This window comes from Ahaetulla prasina, chromosome 1, assembly GCF_028640845.1.
Source record: "Ahaetulla prasina isolate Xishuangbanna chromosome 1, ASM2864084v1, whole genome shotgun sequence".
NCBI classification, from domain to species: domain Eukaryota; kingdom Metazoa; phylum Chordata; class Lepidosauria; order Squamata; family Colubridae; genus Ahaetulla; species Ahaetulla prasina.
In genome coordinates this window covers 89,709,062-89,732,315 of record NC_080539.1, presented here as the reverse complement: position 1 = coordinate 89,732,315, position 23,254 = coordinate 89,709,062, and the positions used below count along the sequence as shown (strand labels likewise).

Here is a 23,254-nt window from a genome sequence, read left to right as displayed (position 1 = left end):
TGCCGACCCCTGACTTAGGACAGGCAGTATTGTGTATGCTGTTTTTAACTTCTGAACGGAAACGTTAGGCTTTTAATTATTCATTTACAATTATATAATTATGAATTATATGGATTATGAACTAAGAGCCAAGATGAAAGTTTCTGCTACTCATTTGACAGGACACATTGCTCACGGGTTGCTTCTCAAAATTATGAATCTACAACAGCTGCTTGAAAGCTTGGTATCACTGCTTCAAAACTTTCCTGGGGATTTCTGGGTAAGTAGGCCCAGCTGACCCTATAAGAAGGCCCTGAGGAAAGTATATTCAGGAAAGCCTGTTCCTGAATGATGATTGAAAAGGACAAGGAGCTCAACACAGCTGATCTCCAAAACAAATCTTTATATTTCCCATTGTGCCCAGTGCAACATGGTATTGATTGATTTGCCTAGATGTGAGCAGTAATGGCAATTTGTTGTCTGTGACTTCATTTAGAAGTCTTATTAAACACAAGGGGCTTTCAAAGTGGTCTACAAAAGTTTCTTAAAGTTGCACTCTAGTGTAAGCAGATAAACAGTGGCTAAAAATAATCTTTATAATAAACATGGTGTTTGACCGATTTAATTTTAAAGCCTGATCTGTGACAATGAAGTGATAAAAAATATTGGTTCAGTAGCTTCAGTCAAGGCATAAGGGAATGTGCTATAATTACAAATATAGATTAACAATCACACACACACATTTCTACTGTGAACAACAATGTTCACAGTAGAAGTTATAAGGAGAAGCCAGGATGGAACTTGCTAGGGTTCCCCCCCCGCCACCTATGTTAACCTGTGTAATGTGGAGTCTAGTCCACCTGTTGAAGATCATGGTGTGTCCATGAAGTTATGTATTAGGTAAGAGAGGTAAGAAAAAGAGTTTGCTGCTGAGAAGGGATGGACAAAGCTGCCAGTTTTCAGCTTCTCTTGTGTTCAAATGATTTCCAACTTACATTTTTTTATTCTTATTTTTAAAATGGTAAATGGTGAACATTCCTTCCAGATAATTAATCCAAAGGATTTTCCCCTTCTTTCTGCAAAATTTGCAGCCAAGGATACAAGAACATTTGGCAGGAAGCATAAAGTATCAGCAGAAGGAAAGGATTTCTCAACCATTTGTCAAGAATGCTGAACTAAGCAAGGTGTTTGTCATAGTGGCCTAAATGGTTTTGCCAACTCTGAGCATGTTCGGCTGAAGGTGAGTAGATGCCCCTTCCTCGAGATTTATAATTTACCATCTCTCCTCATGCATGAAGAACAATTTTTTGAAAGAGCTAGAGCTGTGTGGTGTGCAGCAGCTGAAAAGCTTGGCCTGGTTGCTTCTTCTGTTGCTACTGTGAAATTCAGCTACTTTTCTCACATACCACTGGCAAAGGCATTACGGCTTCAGTACTGCTGTCTCTGATCTTTCCATCCAAGTTCTACTTCTACCAAGGTTCTATTTGCCATAACTGAATAAATGCTCTTCTGAGTTAGGTTCAGTTTCTGAACCTAACAACATGCGCATGACACTGGCAACTATTTGGAAGTGGTTTAGCGTTCTCTTTTTCTGGAATCTCTTTTTTCCCATCAGGTTTCCAAGTGTAGCTTTTAGCCTTGGTATTTCCTGGTTGGTTTCTCAACCAACTATTTAACTAGATCTGGCCCTGCTTAGCTTTTCAAGATCATTCAAGGTCATTTAGACCGCTGCCTCCTACCTAGGCTATTTAGGATAGGAAGCGTAAAACTGAATCAACCTGAAAGAAGAGGCAATAAGCCAAAATATTTTGAGTGGACAGAGTTCAAGAGAGGAACAGAAAAACTGATAACACAACTGGGGAGCAACAAAACCAGAAATGCTTTCAGCCCATCTTTGATAATAACAAACGTCTGTATACTTTTAGTATAGTCAAAGCTTTTCCCCCCAAAATCTTTCAGTATATTATACTCACAGATGGCTTATCAAGGGACCACCAATGACCAGTTACAGTACTTCCTGCGCTATTGCACTAATAGGGAGAGAGCTTTTGATTTCATGGTTTAAAACAAAGTGACCCAGATATAATTACTGAAGCTTATTAATTTACTTGTTATGGGTCGGTAACCCTTCACAGACTATAGTGCTTGTTACAGGCAGAACCAAGAGGATTATAGCTTTTAGTTTAGCACAGTTTGATTCTAGTCCGAAAATTGGAAGAAATGAAGCACTAAATTGCATGTTTTATGATTGTCTTTTATTAAAGAACAATTAATGTCCAACTTCAACAGTGTCAGTTTTGGAGCAAGTAGGTATAAAAACCCTGGAATTTGCAAAAATGCCAACCGTGCAGTACATGTATGGCTATGATGCAGAATTGTTTGTAAAGGGTAAACGTTTTACTCCTTGTGTCCTTTCCCGCAGTCAGTCTTAAGGCAGAGTTTAGTGAGCAGCATGCAACTAGGTTTGCTTTCCTCTGCAGAATACAATGCACTTATCGTGCTATACATAACTTTTGTACTACTTTGGGATTAGCTCCAGAGCGGATCAATCTCAGATTGTCAGTGGTTTTTAGGAGTTAAATCAATTTCCCCCCCTGCTCTGGTACACAGGAAACTTAAGAGAAGCTGATATTTTCCTTTAATCGATTTGATTCTGCAGGTCTTGTGGGCACATTGGTTTTTTGCAAGAGCCTTGCCTTCCTTCCCTTGCCTTGTCCCATCACCTCCCTCCTAGATTCAAACTGACCATAATTCTCTTCTTGCTTCCTTATAGAGGTTCAAAACATTCTGTTATCGCCTTTCCCCTCAGACATCACAGTGGCCATTTAGTGCCATTTAGTGAGACATTAAAGCTGGGCAGCTGGGAAGACTTTGGGAATTCATGGAATCATAGAGTTGGAGGGGTCTTCTTGTCCAACTCGCTGCACAAGGCAGGAATCCTCAGACCATACCAAGCCAATAGCTGTCCAAAATTTGTTTGAAATGGAGGACTCACTCAATTGGGAGGCCAATTGTTCCACTGATTAATAGCTTTCATGATCAAGAAATTCTTCCTTAGTTTGAGTTTGAATCCTCCTTGTAAAGGGGGAGATTCCCTCCTCAGGCACTATGAAACATAAATCCACTCCTTCTTCCCAATAGCAGACCTTCAGGTATTAGAAGAATGCTGTCATGTCTCCCCTTAGCCTTCTTTAAACATGCCAAGTTCTTTTAAGTATTGTCCATGGGATTTAGCACCTAAGCCCCTCACTTCATTTGTTGCTCTGCTATGTACTCTTTCCAGTTTCTCAGCATTCTTCTTTTATTGTGGTGGTCAGAAATAGATGCAATGTTCCAAATACTGTGATCTGATCAGTGCAGCATAGGGCAAAACAATCACTTCTTGTGATCTTGATGCTATGCTTTGTTGGTGCAGCCCAAGATTTCATAGGCTTTTTTTTGGCAGCTGCAGCACACTGGAGGCTCAAAGTTTATCAAAATCCTTTCGAACCTTCAGCCTCCCATTTGCAGAGTTAGTAATACCCTCCCCTCCACAAACTTTGTGTCATTTGCTCAGCATCCCTTCTGTTCCCTCAGCTAAGTTATGTATAAAATGTCGAAGAGCGCTGACCCCAGAGCAGAACCCTGAAGGACCCCACTTTATACCTCCCTCAGTTTAACGGAGATCCATTAAGGACAGTAGTGGGTTGCCCCTGGTTCGGACCGGTTCTATAGAACCGGTAGTAAAACTGACGGGAGACTCCACCCACTGGCCCAAACGTCATCAAAATTCTCCTGCACATGTGCAGAAGAGCGCATACGCACATGCAGGCACAATGCAAACCGGTAGTAAAGGTAAGTAGAACCCACCCCTGATTAAGGACCAGGTATTGTGTATGGTTGTCAACTAACGGCAAATCCATTTGGTTTCAGTGTTCTTACGAAAGAGTTTCTGGGGGTCCATACATACCCAAAGAGGGCTCATTCACTGCTCATTCTTACGTTTAGCTTTTCTGATCCATCCTTACAGATTTGGGTTACTTTTTGATATTCTGTTTTTGTTATATCATTCTTTTCCCATTTCTTAAATGTTTCGTTTTTGGTTCTCGGTGAATTCTATGCAATTACATGGGTCGCAATAGCTGTGCCCCATTTTCTCCTCCTTAGTATTTTTTATTTTATTGGTTTATTTATTTATTTATTCTGTCAAATACATATTAAATAATATATATAAGTATAAGCATGAATTGAATACATAAAATAAATACAACTAAAGGGAACATAAGGACAGGGACTGTAGGCATGCTGGTGCTCTGAAGCACACCCCTTACAGACTTCTTAGGAATGGGGTGACGTCAACAGTAGACAGTCTTAGGTTAAAATTTTGGGGATTTTGGGATGAGACCACAGAGTCTGGTAGTGCATTCCAGGCATTAACAACTCTGTTACTGAAATCATATTTTCTGCAATCGAGATTGGAGCGGTTCACTTTAAGTTTGAATCTATTGTGTGCTCATGTATTGTTGTGGTTGAAGCGGAGGTAGTCATTGACAGGAAGGGCATTGTAGTATATGATTTTATGAGGTCATACCAAAGGCGGCGTAGTTCTAAATTTTCTAAATCCAGAATTTCAAGTCTGGTGGCATAAGGTATTTTCTTGTGAGCAGAGCAGTGGAGGACTCTTCTTGTGAAATATTTCTGGACGCACTCAATTGTATTAATGTCCGATATGCAGTGTGGGTTCCAGACAGATGAGCTGTATTCGAGAATTGGTCTAGCAAATGTTTTGCATGCGCTGTGTTAGTAGTGTAATCTTACTGGAAAAGAAGCTATGCAAGATTAGGTTTACAAATCTCAATGCCTTTTTGGTGATGTTGTTACAGTGGGCTTTGGGACTTAGATCATTTGATATTAGTACTCCAAGGTCCTTGACAGAGTGAGATCATCTACAAAGTCATGTCCACCTAGCTTGTATTTTGTGTTCTGATTCTTTTTGCCAATGTGTAAGACGGATCATTTGTTGGTTGAGATTTGGAGTTGCCAATTTTTTGACCATTCCGACACAAAGTCAAGGTCTTTTTGAAGGGTAGCAGCATTGTTGGTAGTGTTAAATAGTTTAACATCATCACTGAAGAGAATGCAGTTACTTATAATATGATCACAAAGGTCATTTATGTATAATATGAAGAGTGTTGGTCCTAGAATGCTGCCTTGGGGGACATCGCTATTAACAGGTGCAGGATTTGATAGAGCACTGCCTATTTTGACCACTTGTTGCCTGTGACAGGAACACAGTTATCCAATTATGGAGGGGGCCGGAGATGCCATAGGATTTTAGTTTTAGAAGTAGTTTGTTGTGTACCACTGAATCAACGGCTTTACAGAAGTCTATGTAAATTGCATCTATTGCTTTGCCCTGATCTAGATTTGTAGTCCATATGTTTTTGCAGTATAGAAGTTGTAGATTACAGGATAATTTTTTTCTGAAACCAAATTGTTTATTAGAGAATAGGTTGTTTGTTTCTAGGTGGAAGGTAATGGATTGGTTGATGATTGATTCCATGACTTTGCAGGTGACACAGCATAAAGAGATTGGTCTGTAATTTTCAACTAGGTTGGGGTCTCCCTTTCTGAAGATAGGGATGACCGTGGCTAGTGATCATAGATTGGGAAGGGAGCTGGTCCTGAAAGATTTTTCAAAGATTATGCTTAGGGGTTCTGCTATAACAATGGAAAGCTTTTTTAAAAAGTATGCACATAGTCCATCAGGTCCAATAGATAGAGATGGTTTCAGTCTACGTAGTGCCTTTTCAACATTATCTTCTGTGAAATCTATTTGTGTTAGATAGTTGTAGTCATTATTGGTACGACTAGGGAATGTTGGGCATGAGCCATTGCTGTTAAAAAAGACTGAGCTGAAGAATGTATTTAAAGAGGTTTCCTTTAACTGCTTCATCATTGCATTCTTTACCGTTAGATCCTTTTAGGGGTGGGATGGATCTCAAGTCTTTAAGTTTGTTGTTTACAAAATTATAGAAAGTGTGATTGGATTTTGTGCACAGGTTTTCTTCTTATTTGATGTGATAATTGGTGCATTCAATCTTTATTTGGTGGCATATATTTTTGTAGCGGCTTTTAAAGTTAGCTACATAACCAGTTTTGTTTTTTTGCCAGAGGGATTTATTAAATTTATTTGCCACCCATCTTGCTACAAGGCAACTCTGGATGGCTTACAACATTAAAAGAGGTGAAAGCATAACCATAAAAATGCAAAATTATGATAAAAAATAATACAAAGTTATGATTAAAATATTGTTTGAATTGGGGCTTAATTATCTTATTTTATAGCCCTCCTGAACTATTTTTCCTTTCAGGATTCCCATTTAAGGAATACTTCCTACATTTTCCTTTACCTTATTAAAGTCAGTTCTCTTGAACTCTAGAATGCTATTTTTCAATTCTCCGTGCCTGAGATATGGTGAATGTTAGGATCACATGTGAGCTTAAATGGTCTCTGGGGGATAGTAGAGGACAGGAAGGCCTGGAGGAAAGTTGTCCATGGGGTCGTGATGGGTCGGACACAATTTCGCAACTAACAACAGCAACTAACAACAACAGGATCAGATGGTCATTCTCTCCCAAGGTTCCTCCAAATTCTACTTCCACCCCCATTTCTTCCCTTTTATTAAGCCCATTACTGCTTAGAGGCTTAGTTCCTTCTGCTACCTTTAGCTTCTAGATAAAAAAGGAGTCTGCAATGCAGCATCAAGGACTTTAATATGTTTATAACTAACTTTATCCCCCATGATTTTTCCAAGTAGAATTCAGCAAACTTTCAGACAAACCTTCCCCCCCATATCATACATGGAAAAAGTAAATGGGACATAGGGTGACGGAAAGGCTTTTGCAAAAGTTGCAGAATAGCTGGAATAAAATTACAATTGAAACTCCATCCTTTGAGGCATGAAACTCCATCCTTTGAGGGACACAGTGGCTCAAGGGGTTAGGACGTTGAGCTTGTCGATCAAAAGGTCGGCAGTTCAGCGGTTCAAATCCCTAGTGCTGCCTGTAACGGGGTGAGCTCCCATTACCTGTCCCAGCTTCTGCCAACCTAGCAGTTTCGAAAGCACATAAAAATCAAGTAGAAAAAATAGGGACCACCTTTGGTGGGAAGGTAACAGCATTCTGTGCACCTTTGGCATTGAGTCATGCCGGTCACATGACCACGGAGACATCTTCGGACAGTGCTGGCTGTTCGGCTTTGTAACAGAGATGAGCACCACCCCCTAGAGTCAGCAAACGACTAGCATGTATGTGCGAGGGGAACCTTTATCTTTACCTTTACCTTTGAGGCATGTACAAAAGAGGCGGCACTTTGGTCACCAAATGTCATCAAACTTCTTGTAGATGTTGACACCCCCCACATCCTTCCCCCCACGGATGCACCTGGCAAGTCATTTTATTTCTCTTTCATTTAAATGAAGCTAAGGGGATTTTTGCCATACCAAGACAGTCAACAGCACAGAGGACAGGAAGCTGATTGGACACCTGGAAGGCATCCTTTGCATTTTCCTAAGGTTTAACGGAAATGAAAGAGGGCAAAGCATTAATTGACCCATGGCATTCTGCATTCTGAAGTTGGCAGAGGTGAGACTGTCTGCAGGTTTTCAAATTGCTTCTGAAGGATTGTGGGGGTAGAACCACTGGTAGTGTTGCTGCCCATAATTGAGTGTTATGCATCACTCGGTTTAGAGCTTTATTAATTCAGCTTCTTAGGGAATTCCCAGGATTGCTTTCATTGATTGGTTACATCTTAAAAGGTTTATTCCATCTCACTTGAGCTTGCAAACTGGGGTTTTTAATCTGAATAAACAATGTGGGAGAAAGGAGGGAGAAGACTAGGAATGTCACATCTCCCAAATTAATAAGTCAAATGATATACTGTACTTATTGGGGGCCTCATAATTTCTTCCTCTCTACAACTCTGGAGCTATTTTCATCTCAGAAGAGTTTTCCCTGCTGTTTTCATTTCTTATCTGCCTAATGGGAATAATTACCCTTTACTTCCAAGATTATTACAAAAATGAAAAAGACAGAACTACATGTTCTCTGGGAATAAATGTGAATTCTATGGCCAAGTTTTTAAAGTGTTTTAACTGGGCATTTGAATGTGAATTAAAGTAAAAAAAGCAGTCATGTACTTTTTAAACTCTTTAAACTGCAAGCTGAAACAATCCATCGTTTTCTCTTGCATGATATTATAAACTTTCTTTCAAAACCAAGAATTATGCAGCTTCTAAGAAAAAGTCTACAGGAGTTTGTTGGGCAGAATCCCTATTCATTTGGTGCCAGGTAATATAGGTGTGATATCAAAATTTGGATCCCACCTCTAAAATGCAGACTTCATGAAGGGATACCAGAACATAAAGGCTTGCAAGGCTGTTCTCCTCTAGTTTCATATCTTGCACAGTGAAGGTTCATATGTTTGAATGTGTTGGGTGAGTGGCGGGGAGGCTATCTGAGCAGGATGGGGTATGTCTCACAAAAGGAGTGTGTAGCAATGTACTTGAGCTCATTGTGAACATTGCTATTCTTAGAACCTAGTTAGTAGGCACTTAAATGGTTATTAAGATATGGCGGAAAGACCCTTTGAAAATGGTGCATCGTCAGATCTGCCTTTTTGCTACCCTGTTTTCCCCCAAATATGACTTCCCCTGATAATAAGCCCAATCAGGCTTTTGAGCATATGGCAATAAGGCCAAGCACTTATTTCGGGGTTCAAACATATATAAGATAGGGTCTTATTTTCGGGGAAACACTGAGTCATAAAACAGTGTGTTTCAGGATTAATACTCCACTCTCAATGTTTATATATATATATAAACATTGGATATGCATATTTTATGCATGGATATGCATATTTTCCCAATTTTTAATGGTATTTTAGTATTTTATTGTTAATTATAATCCAATAATTATAATCACAATCCATTGTAATTACAATAAAGTAAAATAAATAAATACAACAACAAACTTGTCACATCAAATCCCAACATTAGCGTTTGCCAGTATAAAGTTCTATTCAGATCAGGGAATAAGGGCAACCTTGTTATGAAATAAGATTTTGAGAGTGTGTGTGGGTCCTAAGGAAAGACACAGGTATGACATCTCTGCCTCTCTGTGACCTAAACTCTACGGTTTGCATTGGAGAGTGTAAATAGGGACATATTTTTCAACATGCAATTACTGCAACACCCCTCCCCTGCAAACTGTGATTCACCCGAAATGCTTTTTTGGCAGATCCTCACTGTATGAAAAATGGTTGGTTCTGTGGTCAACCTGAGCAGAAAAGAGTTTCTAGAGGTAAAGAAGAATCATGAGTCGGCACTGACTTCTGATGACTACAATGTCCCCGAGGCTTTCTTAGCAGCATTTTCAGAAGCAGTTTGACATTACCTGCTTCCCAGGTAAGAGAGGGTGAATGGCTCAGAGTTACTCACCACCTCAGGTATATGGCAGAACTAGAACTCATGATCTCCTAGTTTTTAATGTGCTCTCTTCACTATTAGACCAAACTGGTTAATCACCAGTTTGAAAAATATAGAAAAAAATTATAAATAAAAAAATATTTAATAAAATATTAAATAAAATATTAAATAAATATAAAATAAAATATAAAATAAAAAAATATTTCACCAGTTTGAAAAATATAATTACTTTGCTAACCTTTGCTAACCTCAAGAAAAGCTTGATGAAGGATTCCTTAACGATTTGAATCATGATAATCTGACTTTCAGCCTCCCAGAATTTCATGATTTCTGGGGAAACATCTACTTTATGTTTTTAAAAACATGTGAATCACCACAACACTACTGGAAGTCTTTTTGCAACGGTCTGCCTCTGTCTCCCAGCTTGTAACTATGAAGTGAATGGGAAGGGCTGCCTATATGAAGTTTTATGGGCACTTTAAAAAGATCTTGATTATTGGTCTTGGCTTTAATTTTCTAGGGAATGTCAGGGAAAATACAGCGAGATGCATTACGAACTCTCTTGAAGAGCTTACGGATAAATTCTTCAGATATAAACGTGATTGTTTGGAACATTTATACTTATAAAAATATAAATGTCATTGTTGCAAGCACCATAACTTGCAGCCTCTCTATAAGAGAAGTGCAAATTGCTTATTGAAACTTTCCTATTATACAGGATGCTGCAGTTTACAAAGACCAGGGCAATGCTGATGAAGCCTATAAAGTTTTGATGGAGAAAAGGCACTGTATTAAATTGATACTCTACATTGTTTCTTTTTCACCTTCTTTGCAATGTTTTCTCCAAATGGGAGTTAAAAAGTGATTCATTTTTCTAGTGCAATAAAGCTGAACCCCAGTATTGATTATCAATTTGGATAGAAGTGTATTACAAGAAAACAACTAAGGGCACAGATCTTAATTTAAGAAAAAGAAGAAACACATTCATTTCAGGATTTAAAAAGACCCCCATTTACCTGAGATTAAATACAGAAAAGCTTTCTCCTTTCCTTCACTTTCCCAAATACTGACATTTCAACTTGCCCCCATCTTCATGGTCATCTTTCATTTGTCATTCCAGCTTTATTTCCCACATTTCCCTTGGCAACTTATATTTACCCACAGCAAGTCTTTTTCTTTTCAGTTTTCATTAGATGCATTTTCAATAAGACACTTTTGGCTCGCATAGATTGTAGTCTCTAGGCCACTAAGTCAACATACACAGGAGATCAGATAGTAAAACTATTCCTGGTATGCCTAACTTCTGACTCCATGTGAAGGAGACTCATATATGAAATGTTTTCCCACTATTGTTCATCGTGACAGCAAACCAAAAGCTGTTATGCTGTCACCAATTTGCAGTTTGCATGGCGTAAAAGAAAGATGGAGAAATATGTTGTATTTTAATTTATGATTGTTAACTTTATACCCTGTACTTGCTTTTGTGAAATTGGGGGGGGGAGGGGAAGGGAGGGGGAGGGGGTGGAAGATGAAGGATTATTAATGTACAGGAATGATTGAAGATATGTAATTAAAAAAATAGAAATAATTTGAATAATTTGAAACGAAATTGGGGCTGCTCAGCTGCCATTTCAGAAGGGAATGGAAAGGGAGAGAGGAGTAGAGATAGTGAAGGAAAAGAGAGAGGTAGAAGAGGGGGAAAGGAGAGGAAGAAGAAAGGGGAAAGAGAGAGGGTTAGAAAGGGGAGAAGAGAGGAATGGGGAAGGAGGAGAGCAAGTAGAAAAGTGAAAGAGAGGAAGAATGGAGAAAGTAGAAGAAGGTAGAGAAGGGAAGAGGAAAGGTTGTGTTAAGGAAGGAAGTGGTAGCTGAGCAGGCCCGAATAAGTAACAAATGAAAGTTAATGATTAATGTTGAATAAGAGACTGTACATTGAATATGTTGTTGGAAATGGAAATAAAACTTTAAAAAAAGAAAAGAAAGAAAGATGGAGAAAGAAGAGGAAAAAACCCCAAACCGAACAAAATTGGGCAGTCTTGTGCAGAATTATCCCCATATCCTAAGTCATGGATTTCAAGTCAATATGGTAACATTCACCTTGTTTAATTCTGGAAGAAATGTATCTGGCTTTTTTCTTCTCTGGTATACCAGAGAGAACCATAGGTGCTCATTCAAATTATGACTATTGGTGGAATCTTGGGTAGTTACTATGCATAGTCATTTTAAATTCGGAACAGTTTCTATAAAATAAATACAAAGTAGCAAACATACCTACTGTATTAAATTATTGTACCCACTAGGCTTATGAGCCGAGGGATCCTCATCAAAGAAATATTGTGTCCAGGTGGGTCTAATACCAACAGACATTATATATCCTTGTTAATTATTTGTAATTCAACGTTGCTTGTTATCCATCAAATATATGAGGCTTTGATTCCATTACCTTTAGCCAACTAAGTCCATAAGAACTATATTGCAACACATCTGAAAGGCACTAGAGCAGGGGTGTCAACGTGGCAGCCTGCAGGCCGGATGCATCACATGCAGGACACACCCACCCCAGCTCCCCAAACGAGAAAAACATTGCGAAATGTCACGCGACAGCAACATGATACGAGTTTGACACCCATGCACTAGAGTGACTAAATTGTGACTATATTGTAGAACTGCTTAGGTAAACATAGGCCTGACATACATGATTCTCAGTCTTTTTCAGACACAGGAAAGATGATCTAGCCTCAAACTGCACTTGTAGAAACTTATTGGTTTTTCCTTAGATTTTTTTTTTAGGGGCCTACACATTTTCTCCTTATGGTTCTTAATATCTTGGCTCCATAGTAAAGCTTTGATTAGCTTTGAATGAAATGAGGACAGGGGTGAAATGCTCCCGGTTCAGACCAGATCAGCCGATCCGGTAGTGATGGCGATGGGTGGTTCAGAGAACTGGTAGCAAAAATCCTTGCCCCCCCCCCCCCGCCCATGCCCACCCAATTCCCAGTCGCCTGCTTCCACGCTTGCCGCTTCTTTTAAAAAATGCTTTTAAAAGGTAAAAAAAAGAGGCTCTGATGATCACAACTGAGCCACACAATTGTTAGAGCCTTTTTTTTACTTTTAAAAGCATTTTTTACAACCTATTCGGCCGAATAGGTTGTAAAAAAATGCTTTTAAAAGTAAAAAAAAATAAATGCGCGCCATAGCTGATCACCCCCCCTCCCCTGGTGCTATTCTACTTACCCCATGCCTCCTTTTGGTGTGCATGGTGCATGGTGCACACTGCGCTTGCACACATACAGCGCACATGTGCAGCCAGCGAACCGGTAGTAAACTGGTTCAGATTTCACCACAGGATGAAGGCAACTCTGTTTTTAGCCACGTTTTAGCCTCTGTTTTAGCCACGTTAATGGAGGAATGGCAGCAGAAATACTTATTTGCTCAATGTTGTACTAGCAGCTAGAACCAAGGAGTATAGTAAGAAGATATGCCAAAAATAACGGCGATCTATTCTCACTTCGCAACATTCAGTAGGCTACATGTTCAGGCACTGAAATGATCTGTACATTCAAAAAAGAAATTACAGTTTTTGTAATTCTACCGACTCAGAATGCATGACACAAATTCTCCTAAATCATTTCCAGCCTTATATATACTGAGAAATTAAGACATTAAAAACGGAGGTTAGAATTCTTCTGTTTAATATATGCCTTTAATATATTTTGAACTGAAACAATTATGCACCTTGTTAAGCATTCTAAAGAGGCTGAATTTTCTATCTAATGTGTATGTCTCTGATGCTATCCAACTGGAAATTATTTCTCCAGCATCCAAAAGTTATTCTGGACACTCAGCCCCCCCACATATCATTTTATCGGAACATACGTGCTTGATATTTGATATTAAACCTATTCTTGACATTTGATTCTTAATTATCTAACAATGTGTTGCTTCTACTGTTCTTCTAATTTGCACATTGCACATTCTTCTAATTTGCACATTCTGTGTATTTTCTTTTTCAGAGCATGCCTTTACAGAGCATGCCTTTATATATTTTATATGTTTGTATGTTTTGAGTTGCAATCCATGCCATAAAAATCTAAATTCAAAACAATTATTCATTTTAAAAGTGAGGTATAACATTTTTCTTAGCCATTGTTAATTGGATGATCCTAAATATGTCAATTTAACAGAATAATTATATCCTAGAGAGGTTATGGAAACCAGTGTCAACACTAACACTAAACATACTCTGCTGATAGTGGTTATCTGCAATATATAATCTGTATACACAAATATGTGTATACAGGTTATATATACAAATACACAAATATGTGTATATGTGTATATGTATATGACAATAAGCTCAAACAAGTTTATTTTAAAATGGATGGAACAAAATACTTGTTGGGAATATTTTTAAAATATTTAGTGAAAGGACCAGGGGAGTGTCAGAAAAGATATTGAGAGTTATGAATGATGACAAAGAGCTTAGCAAATCCTCTGGACACCATGGGGACAATACAAATGTCTTTCCCAGGGCTTTGTCATCATTCCTGGAAGCTGTTTGAACATGACTAACATAATGAATGGTTGGTTGTGTGACTAAGGCTCAGCTAGACCTTTGCAGTAGTAGTGAAGGTCAGAAACTTGAAAGTAATTACTAGTTAGGTCCAGGGTGTTTGTCAGCTGTTCCATGTGCTTCGGCAAAAAAACCAAAAAAACAAACCAACTCCAGATACTCTTGTCCTAATGGAGAAATGGTGTTTGACTTTTGCATTTGCTCTCATTTCTATTGCCTTTGTACAGCTGTCAAATGATCGCTAAGTTGCCAAATGCTGCTGTCTAGCAGCTGTCTCATGGCCTTGATCTCCTCTGATTCAAGCAGCAATAACTTTTTGAACATGGCAACAGTTAAGAGAAAGAAATAAAGAAGTAAAAGAGCTGTTTGGTTTTTGTTTTGTCTTTTAAAAGCAAAACAAGAATCTTCTGTAGGGCAAACTTTGCTTGGACCAGAGGCTGTTCTCGGCATTTGCGGCCCACTAGGATAAAAATAACATTTCATTTAAATTCATTTAATTACATCGATTTTAATTGCATTTTATTTCAAGGGTTTAAATTATGCATAATTAATGTGTTGATTCTCTCCAATTATGTCTTTTACAATTGTCATCTTTCTGTCCAATTCAAAACGGCCACATGTTGAGAGGTCTCTGGGGGATCCAAGGCTTATGAGCATTGTGGGCCTTGGGACCATGTTTATGAATATAATGAAGGGCTGAAAATTCTGAAAATACGAAGGCAAGAAAAGCGTATGGGAGGGAGGGAGTAGAATAAAAATAACAAGCTGCTGGTATTTTCCTGCCAAACATTTTTGGCTACTTAAACAGATGTCATTTTCTAGAATGCAGGGGGTCATTCTAGATAGTATCTTCCCATGCTGCAGGATTAGGAATATAGAAGGCCACCTACGGAATGAGGAAATTACATCAGAGATATCATATCAGTTTTCTGTTAGAACGGTCATTACTGTTCATTGTAGTAACTGAATACCAAGTTATGATATGTGAAATTCATATTGTGTTGTACCACTCTATATTCTATTTTGTTTATGTTGGCACAGTGGTTCAGTCCAGGGGTGAAATGCTCCTGGTTCAGACTGGATCGCCTGTTCTGGTAGCGATTGTGGCGGGTGGTTCAGCAAACCAGTAGCAAAAATCTCTGAGCTCTCCTGCCCCAGCTGAGCCGCGCTATCATCAGAGTTCGGCCGAAAAAATGCTTTTAAAAGTAAAAAAAAAAGCCTCTGATGATCGCACAGCTCAGCTGGATCGTCAGAAGCCTTTAAAAGCATTTTTTCTACCACTTCTTCGTCCGAAGAGGTTGTAAAAAAAAAGCTTTTAAAAGGCTCCTCTGGTGATCCCAGCTGAGTTGCCTGATCGCCAGAACCTTTTACAAGCATTTTTTTACAACCTCTTCAGCAACTCAGCTGGGATCGTCAGAACCCTTTAAAAGCTTTTTTTCCCTCTGGCGATCCCAGCTGAGTTGCTTGATCATCACAGGCTTTTAAAAGCATTTTAAAATGCTTTTAAAAGGCCGAAGAGGTTGTAGAAAAAATGCTTTTAAAAGTAAAAAAAAAAAAGTTGGCAACGTCCACCCAGTCACATTACCCCACCAGCCACGCCCACAGAACTGGTAGTAACAAATTTTACATTTCACCCCTGGATCAGACTGGTTCAGTCTGATCATCATACGTGGAAAAACCATAAGTTATAATTCTTTGGTTGTAGTCCCCTGGCACCCACTTGGGCAGAAGCCACATGCAATTCATGGGGGACAGAACAGAGTTTTAAAATACAGGTAATCCTCTACTTACAACAATTCATTTAGTTACCGTTCAGGGTTATGATGGCATTGAAAAGGGGGACTTATGACTGTTTTTCACAGTTACAACTGTTGCGGCATCCCCGTGATCCTGTGATCAAAATTCAGATGCTTGGCAACTGGTTCACACTTATGACCGTTGCTGTATCCCAAAGTCATGTGATCACATTTTTCAGCCTCTGACAAGCAAAGTCAAAGGGGAAACCAGATTAACTTAACAATCAGGTCACTAATTTATCAACTGCAGTGATTCACTTAACTATGGCAGGAAAGGTCATAAAATGGAGCAAAGCTCACTTAACAACAGAAATTTTGGGCTCAGTTGTGATCGAGGTAGTCGAGGATTACCTGTACCGGGGAAGGATGAGTGTTTTCTTCCTCCTCATATGTACATGGCAGGCCTGAACTGTATTGGACAACTTGGACAATTACATTGGATTAAAGGAGTGTTTCTCAACTTTGGCCACTCTGAGATGGGTGGACTTCAACTCCCAGCCAGCAAGACTGAGAAACACTGGACTAAAGTAAAATAGAAAGCAGTGTATCCTTTTAAAGTGATATAGCATTTAATTGACTTATAATTACATGTCTTTAGGTGTTCTGCAGATATCTACATCTATATCTATCCATCTGTATCTCTATCTACATCATGTTATGACTGAGGCCCAAGTAGTGATTACCAAACACAATGCAGTCCTGAACAAACTTGTTTTATTAGAACATTTGAGAATTAATTCATTCTCAGCTTAGTCCAAAACAAATTCGTCATAAGCAGTCCTTTGGCCTTATCACCAAAGACTTTGTGGTTTTTGGCAACCTGCCAAAGGCTTTTCTTGGCAAAAACCTCACAAAGTTCAAGAGACACTGACAAAAAGCAATGGAATAAACATTGATTTTCTACAAAGAACCCAACGGCTCATTGCTGCTCTTTTAAGCCTTATGGGAGGGGCCAATCATCTTCTGGCTTTACTCCCAAGTCATCCTTTTTGCTTCAGCTGCTCTTGCCTTCTGGCAGCTCTTCCCATGTGTGCACTAGGAGCAGGCTCCTCCTGTTCCTCTGCCTGCCTGCTGTCCACCTCTGGATGCTCCAGAGTCCACGCATCACTCCCAGGTAGCCCTGGCCCCATCTCTGCCTCTGATGCAAAGCCCTCGTCGGGGCCTTCCCCTGACTCCAAGACTGGCCCATTTTCCTCCCCAGTCTCCTCACTGTCTGACTCCGCTGCCAGATCCACAGGCTGCTGGCGGACCACAACACATCAGAGGTCTACATCTTTGAGAGAATAGCAAGATTGAAATTAGGCTGCTTAATTCTTGGCCAAGCAAATCAGGCTTTCTGTAAATTCCTTAGCAAGCTTTTCCATAATGCTATCAAGGTTAATGCTGTCAACCTTTCCCTCAGTGCTGACATTATCACCTAAAATAAGAGTGCTGACATTTAAAGACCTGCGATGTGATTATCCCCATTCTCCTTTCCTTCTTTTTCTTTTAAGACCACATTCCCTGGTGCTTTGTACTTGGTTTGATTAAATTACAGGGCAACTTAATAGGCAGCGATAATTAGGCTATATTTTATTGCTTCAGGTTTTATATATACCAGTGTACTGGGAACTCACCAAATGGAAGCTATTTGGCTTAATTTTACCCAAATAAATAAAAAATTATCTTTGAGACGTAGGGTGCTTTTGAATCTTTAATGCCCTAAAATGGAAATTGATCCTTTTAAAGCCAGTATTAAATCACTAAATTTATTTATTGCTATCCCATCGGTTATTAGGTGGCTAACAAACATGATTTAAACGATTCACATCAAAGACTGGATTAAAATGGCCTCTTTAAAGGTTTGATATGAACTCATGGTGTGTGTATTATCTATCTTAAATCAGTCTGCTGCAAGATTGAAAATTATGCACCATAATCCAACATACTGGTCCATTATGGGTTGGTAGAAGAATTTTGACTTCTTACCAAGTAATGGTCCAAAAGTTACCCAACTAGGTTTATCCACACCTTCCATAAATATGAATAAAAGTTCTGGAGGAGTTTGTGAATGGGTGCATATGATTGTTTACGTGTCATCGAGTCATTTTCAGCTAGCAACTACATGCAGGTAGCCCTTGCTTAGTGAAGTAATTGGGCCTGGAATTTCTGTTGCTAAGCAATTGGTCATAAAATGTAATATCACATGACTGCATTACTTAGCAACAGCAATCCCAGCAGTCCCCAGGTGCCACTGTTAAATTAATTGCCATGGGTTGTTAAGCAAGGACTTCACATGAACGTGTCTTCCAATTTCTTGCCAATGCGGCTTCCTTCCACATTGATTGCTTGTGGGAAGCCAGCAGGGAAGATTGGAAATCACAATCATGTGACACATGGTTGCTGTATAGCTCATAGATCTGGACTGGCTGTCAAGCATTTGGATCTGAGGGAGAGCTGGATAGGTCACAACTTGAAGTGGTTGTTAAGCAAGGACTTACCTGTAGAGAGATTTCTCCCTAACCTGTTCTTTCAAGTCTACCAATGGTGCCCTCATTGGCATTGTAACTTGCTCAATAATGAGATCGGTGGCATATAAATTTAATTAAATAAATAAAACAAAATCAATCTACCTTGCCTTCCTTGCCATAGAACTTTTTTCCCAGAGAGCTAGAAATGTGTCTGAAGAAGGATACATTGAGCCTGATCATTTGTTCCTTGGGTGAGCGGGTTGATTTGTTCAATAATCCATTGGTTTGTTTTCTTGGCTATCCATGATATCCTCAGGAGTCTTCTCCAATACCAAAGTTCAGAGGTGTGAATACTCTTCCTAAAACTGCTGAGAGCTGAAGCCTCAATCGGAAGAGCACCCTTGCTCTTTTTCCATTTTTTTAAAAACATGAACGAAAACAATACTGACAAGGATTAAGTTAATTAAGTAGGCTAGTTGAAAATGGGAATTTAAAGGTGAGAATCATGGATCTGAAACAAGCCTGGGAGATTTCCCATCCTTGTTTAACCCTTGAGAGCCAAAATGGTTTCTTCATCTCGCTTAAAACAGATAAATAACTTGAAAAAGCAGTTTATTTATAGAACAGGTTTCCCAATAAGGGCCTTACAGTCATATATACTGCAGATAGATATATGCTAAAATTTTATATAATCATCCCACATACAGGCTCCACTAGTTCAGGGAGCAGAATATCAGCATGTGGCCTTTGTCCAAGACCCTCTACTTGCATAAGATTGCCCCATCGGCCACTATGTTTATTCAGCATATATTTCTTCATAACTCTGAGAACAACTGAATAGAACTTTGCAGAAAATTGCCATGTCACCATGCTGCCATGGGATTGCCTTAGCCTGAGCTGCTAATGTTTACCAGGGTGAATAGCAAACATTTCATGAAAGGCAGGAAGAAAACATTAGGGTTATTCTTAGCAAGGAGACTGGGGGTGGCGTGGGGCGAGAAGACCGGCAGGCATGTTTGAAAGGCCTATTGTATCATTTACACAAAGTAAAAAAAAAATGTAATGAATGCTTCTTTCAGTTCCTCATGGGCAATGTTCAATCAGTGATGTCCTGAAACTTCTTAATACAATATAGATCAGGGGTCTCCAACCTTGGCAACTTTAAGACTTGTGGACTTCAACTCCCAGAATTGAAATCCACGAGTCTTAAAGTTGCCAAGGTTGGAGACCCCTGATATAGATGACCTAAGAATATGGTGAAAGTTGGGAAGTAGGTACCATACACCAATCAATGAGTCAGATAACTTACTGTATTTGAATGGGGATTGTCCATGCTTTTCACTTCTTGGGTTCCTATTTTATAGATGGTGTGTTTTTCTAACGTAGTGGGTGGAATAACTCATTTTTTTCTTTCCTTTCCTCTCTTTACACAAAGTAGCATTCAAAACCTTTTTTCCTTAAACTTTAATTGATCGTGTTTCCCAAAGCACCGTTCACTTGTTTCTGAAAATAAGTTGTTCTTGATTTCTTGGCAGGAAAGAAATAAAGACACACACACCCCCTTCCTTTCCTATATCTTTTCCCTCCATATCAATACAGACCCAAATATTATTATTTTTTTTGCTGCCGGTCCATTCCCGATGCTCTTCATTCTGCTTGGCAACAACTCGCTGTGCCAAATTCACTTTTGCCTTAAAAAAAAAGAAAAAAGAAAGAAAGCTTTTCTTATTCTTTGGCTTTTTTTTCTTAAGGAAAAAAAAAGTTTATGTTACCATGGCAATAATGTGAAAACCGAGCCACTGGAGTTGATTTGAGTGGATCTAAACTTTTGTAAAATTGCTTAAAAGGACAGGAAAGGAGTATAGAGAAGGGGGGGGGGGGAGAGAGAGAGAGAGAGAGAGAGAGAGAGAACAAATGTAATGAAAAGTGGGACAAATAGATGGAAATGCATCTGGGCTGACATAATTCCCTTTTTCCCACAGTGGTCATTCAGCTGGGAGGCTCCAGTGTCCATTCACTGTCTTAAAGCTAGCTTTTCAGAGCCCAGTGAGGCCATCTTCCCTTGCCTGAATGCCTTTTTTGTTACAAAACAGTGAACTGTTTCTGAAACCCTGCATAAAGGAGGTGAGTAATTCATTTCAGTTGCCAGGAAGTCTGAGCCACTTGTGAGCTAACAATAGCAAACTTTATCTTCTCCCCTCCACCCCCACCCCCAGCTGAAGGTTCTTGTAGGAGATCCAAATGCTAAGAAAGGCCTTTGCCTGTCCTACTGAGGGGTTATGGTAATATTTTAGACATCTTTTCCCATTAGAACATAGCAACATCTACAGCTCTGCCAGGCAAGACAAGCAACGTGCAGAATGAAAATTTGGAGCACTGTGTAAATTAAATTTAAAAAGCAAGGTTTATGTAGCCTTTTAAAAATAAAAAGGTATCAGAAACGAACATTTTACCTGACTCTGTGGTCTCTTCGCATAATCCCAAAAGCTTTAACCAAAAACTTTCTACTATTGACCTCACCCCATTCCTAAGAGGACCATAAGGGGCGTGCATAAGAGCACAAACGTGCCTACCATTCCTGTCCTATTGTTTTTTCTTTTTTCTTCACATATATATATAACCAAAGACCTACATATATATATATATATATGTAGGTCTTTGGTTATTCGGGTTTTCTCCCACGTAAAATTGGAAGTGTCTTGGCGACGTTTCGACGAAGTCTTATTCGTCATCTTCAGGCTTTAGCTTCGTGCTTCTGGGAGCAATGTGTGATTGCAGCTGTTTCTTCCTTTTTAACTGCTAGTGGGGGTTTGAACTGATTGGGTGGGAGCTTGGCTGTGCTCTGATTGGCTGGGGTTTTTTTGTGCTCTGATTGGCTGGGGGGGTGTCCTGTTTGGGTGGGGGCTTGGTTGTGCTCAGATTAGTCTGAGTTGCAGGGAGATTTGAGCTGGTGAGCTGCATTGCTGTTGTTTGGCTTCGTGTTCGTGGTCGTGCTACATCTTCATAGTGGGTATCAGTCTGCTGCATGTATAGATTGGAGGGGTTTGAAAAGGCTAATGTTGCAGCTGCAGTCTGGCTTCTGGTCCTTGGTCGTGCTTCATGATCAGTGTGGGTTTGGGTCTGCTTTCTGGGTGGATGTGTGGTGGTGACATCCTGTGTGGACCTCGTGAGTGTGGGTCTGGTGTCATTACTCATGTTAGGGACTCATTTGTCAATAAGGGCAGGTTTCCAAATGGCTGGTAGGCGGGAGGTATCATCTTGTTTGTTCATGCTGTGTGGGCGTTTTTCTATCTCGATGGCTTTTCTGATTATTCTGTTGTTAAAGTGTTCAGTTTTGGCGATAGCTGTAAACACCTAGCCTGAAGATGATGAATGGGATTTCGTCGAAACGTCGCCAAGACACTTCCAATTTTACGCGGGAGAAAACCCGAATAACCAAAGACATATATATATAGCATATATATAAGCATATATATATATATATATATATGCTTATACCTCCGTATATTTCCTCATATTTATGTTTATATACTATATAATTTTTGTGTGTGATGCTTATATATATTGTTGTGACAAATAAATAAATAAAATTTGTGATCATTGGGAGGAAGTAGGAGACCTGAATTGAGACATGAGTGTTTTATTAGTCCTTAAACAACTGACCTGTTTTGTTTTCCTTCCATGTTTGAAGAATAATGTCACATATTTTAAAATCTGGAGATTTCCATCTTTCCTATTTTTCTTTGCTCTGTATAGGAACGAGTGTTCAAAGGACAGAAAGCAGAAGGCAGAGTAAAATCATGCAACAGGTATAGCAAGGAAGGAAGGAAGGAAGGAAGGAAGGAAGGAAGGAAGGAAGGAAGGAAGGAAGGAAGGAAGGAAGGAAAAAACAAAAAGAATGAAAAAGAAAGAAAAGGAGAAAAAGAGAAAATGTGAGAGAGAGAAAAAGAAAAAGAGAAAGAAAGAAAAAGAAAGAAAAAGGAAGGAAGGATGGATGGAAGGAAGGAAGGAAGAAAGAAAGAAAGAAAGAAAGAAAGAAAGAAAGAAAGAAAGAAAGAAAGAAAGAAAGAAAGAGTTATGTCAGTGGAAACACTGCTGAATGGATCCAGAATCGTATTTGATCTGACTATGAATAGGAATGATGTCACTGCAGTACTTTGTTGATCAAGCCACCCAAATCTGAGACTAGGGGGTTCTTCTAAAGAAAATAGGGAACACTCATTTTTCTAGGTTATTGGCATCTGCTCTGGAAGGCACATTCATGGCAGAGAAAATTCAGACTGCTACCAGTGTTTTCAGAACTATGAAAACAGCCTCCTTATGTTTAACACTCACGGTAATAGCCAACAAGGTTGCAATTCTTTTTCAACCTGTCTCTTTAAATTCTCTGGCTGGATCTGAAAGCAAGATCTATTCAACTGGTTCTTTGCTGCCTTTGGCTGGTGTTCTGTCCCCATGGTGCCTTGAAAGAAAACTTTAGAAATGCCTGGGCTGAAACAAAGGCAAGCATTTTTGGGACTTCCTCTTAGCCAGCTATTAATTAGGACAGGAAATGGATTCAAATGGCAATACAGATACAAATGAGTTTTGATTTGAAAACGGAGACAAAGACATGCATACTCAGTTGGCATTCCTTTTCCACACTGGGAACAGGCCCTTGATTTAAACTAGCATTTCTGATCATCCTTCTGATAGGAATCAGATCATTATATGCCCTGCCTATTTATGCAAGCCTGGAAGGCTGGGCTGCTTACAGGATCTTCTTCCTCTCCCTCACCTGAAGGCGGGCAACATGGGCAAACAATTGATACACATTCAAGGTAAACCACTCCAAAGTTGATTGCAGAAAATAGGACTTCAGCAACAGAGTGGTCAATGCCTGGAATGCTCTACCTGACTCCATTGTTACAACTTCAAACCCTCACAGCTTCAACCTTAAACTGTCTACCGTGGACTTCACCCCATTCCTAAGAGGTCCGTAAAGGGGGCGTG

The 23,254-nt window shown here is 39.4% G+C and overlaps 1 long non-coding RNA gene across 1 annotated transcript; it reads left to right on the top strand.

The window, feature by feature from the left end:
• The first annotated feature begins 1,092 nt into the window (after positions 1-1,092).
• Positions 1,093-22,101, top strand: LOC131188513 (uncharacterized). Its single transcript, XR_009152793.1, has 3 exons — positions 1,093-1,219; positions 20,245-20,386; positions 22,019-22,101. It is a non-coding gene; the product is annotated as an uncharacterized LOC131188513 (long non-coding RNA).
• Positions 22,102-23,254: the final 1,153 nt, after the last annotated feature.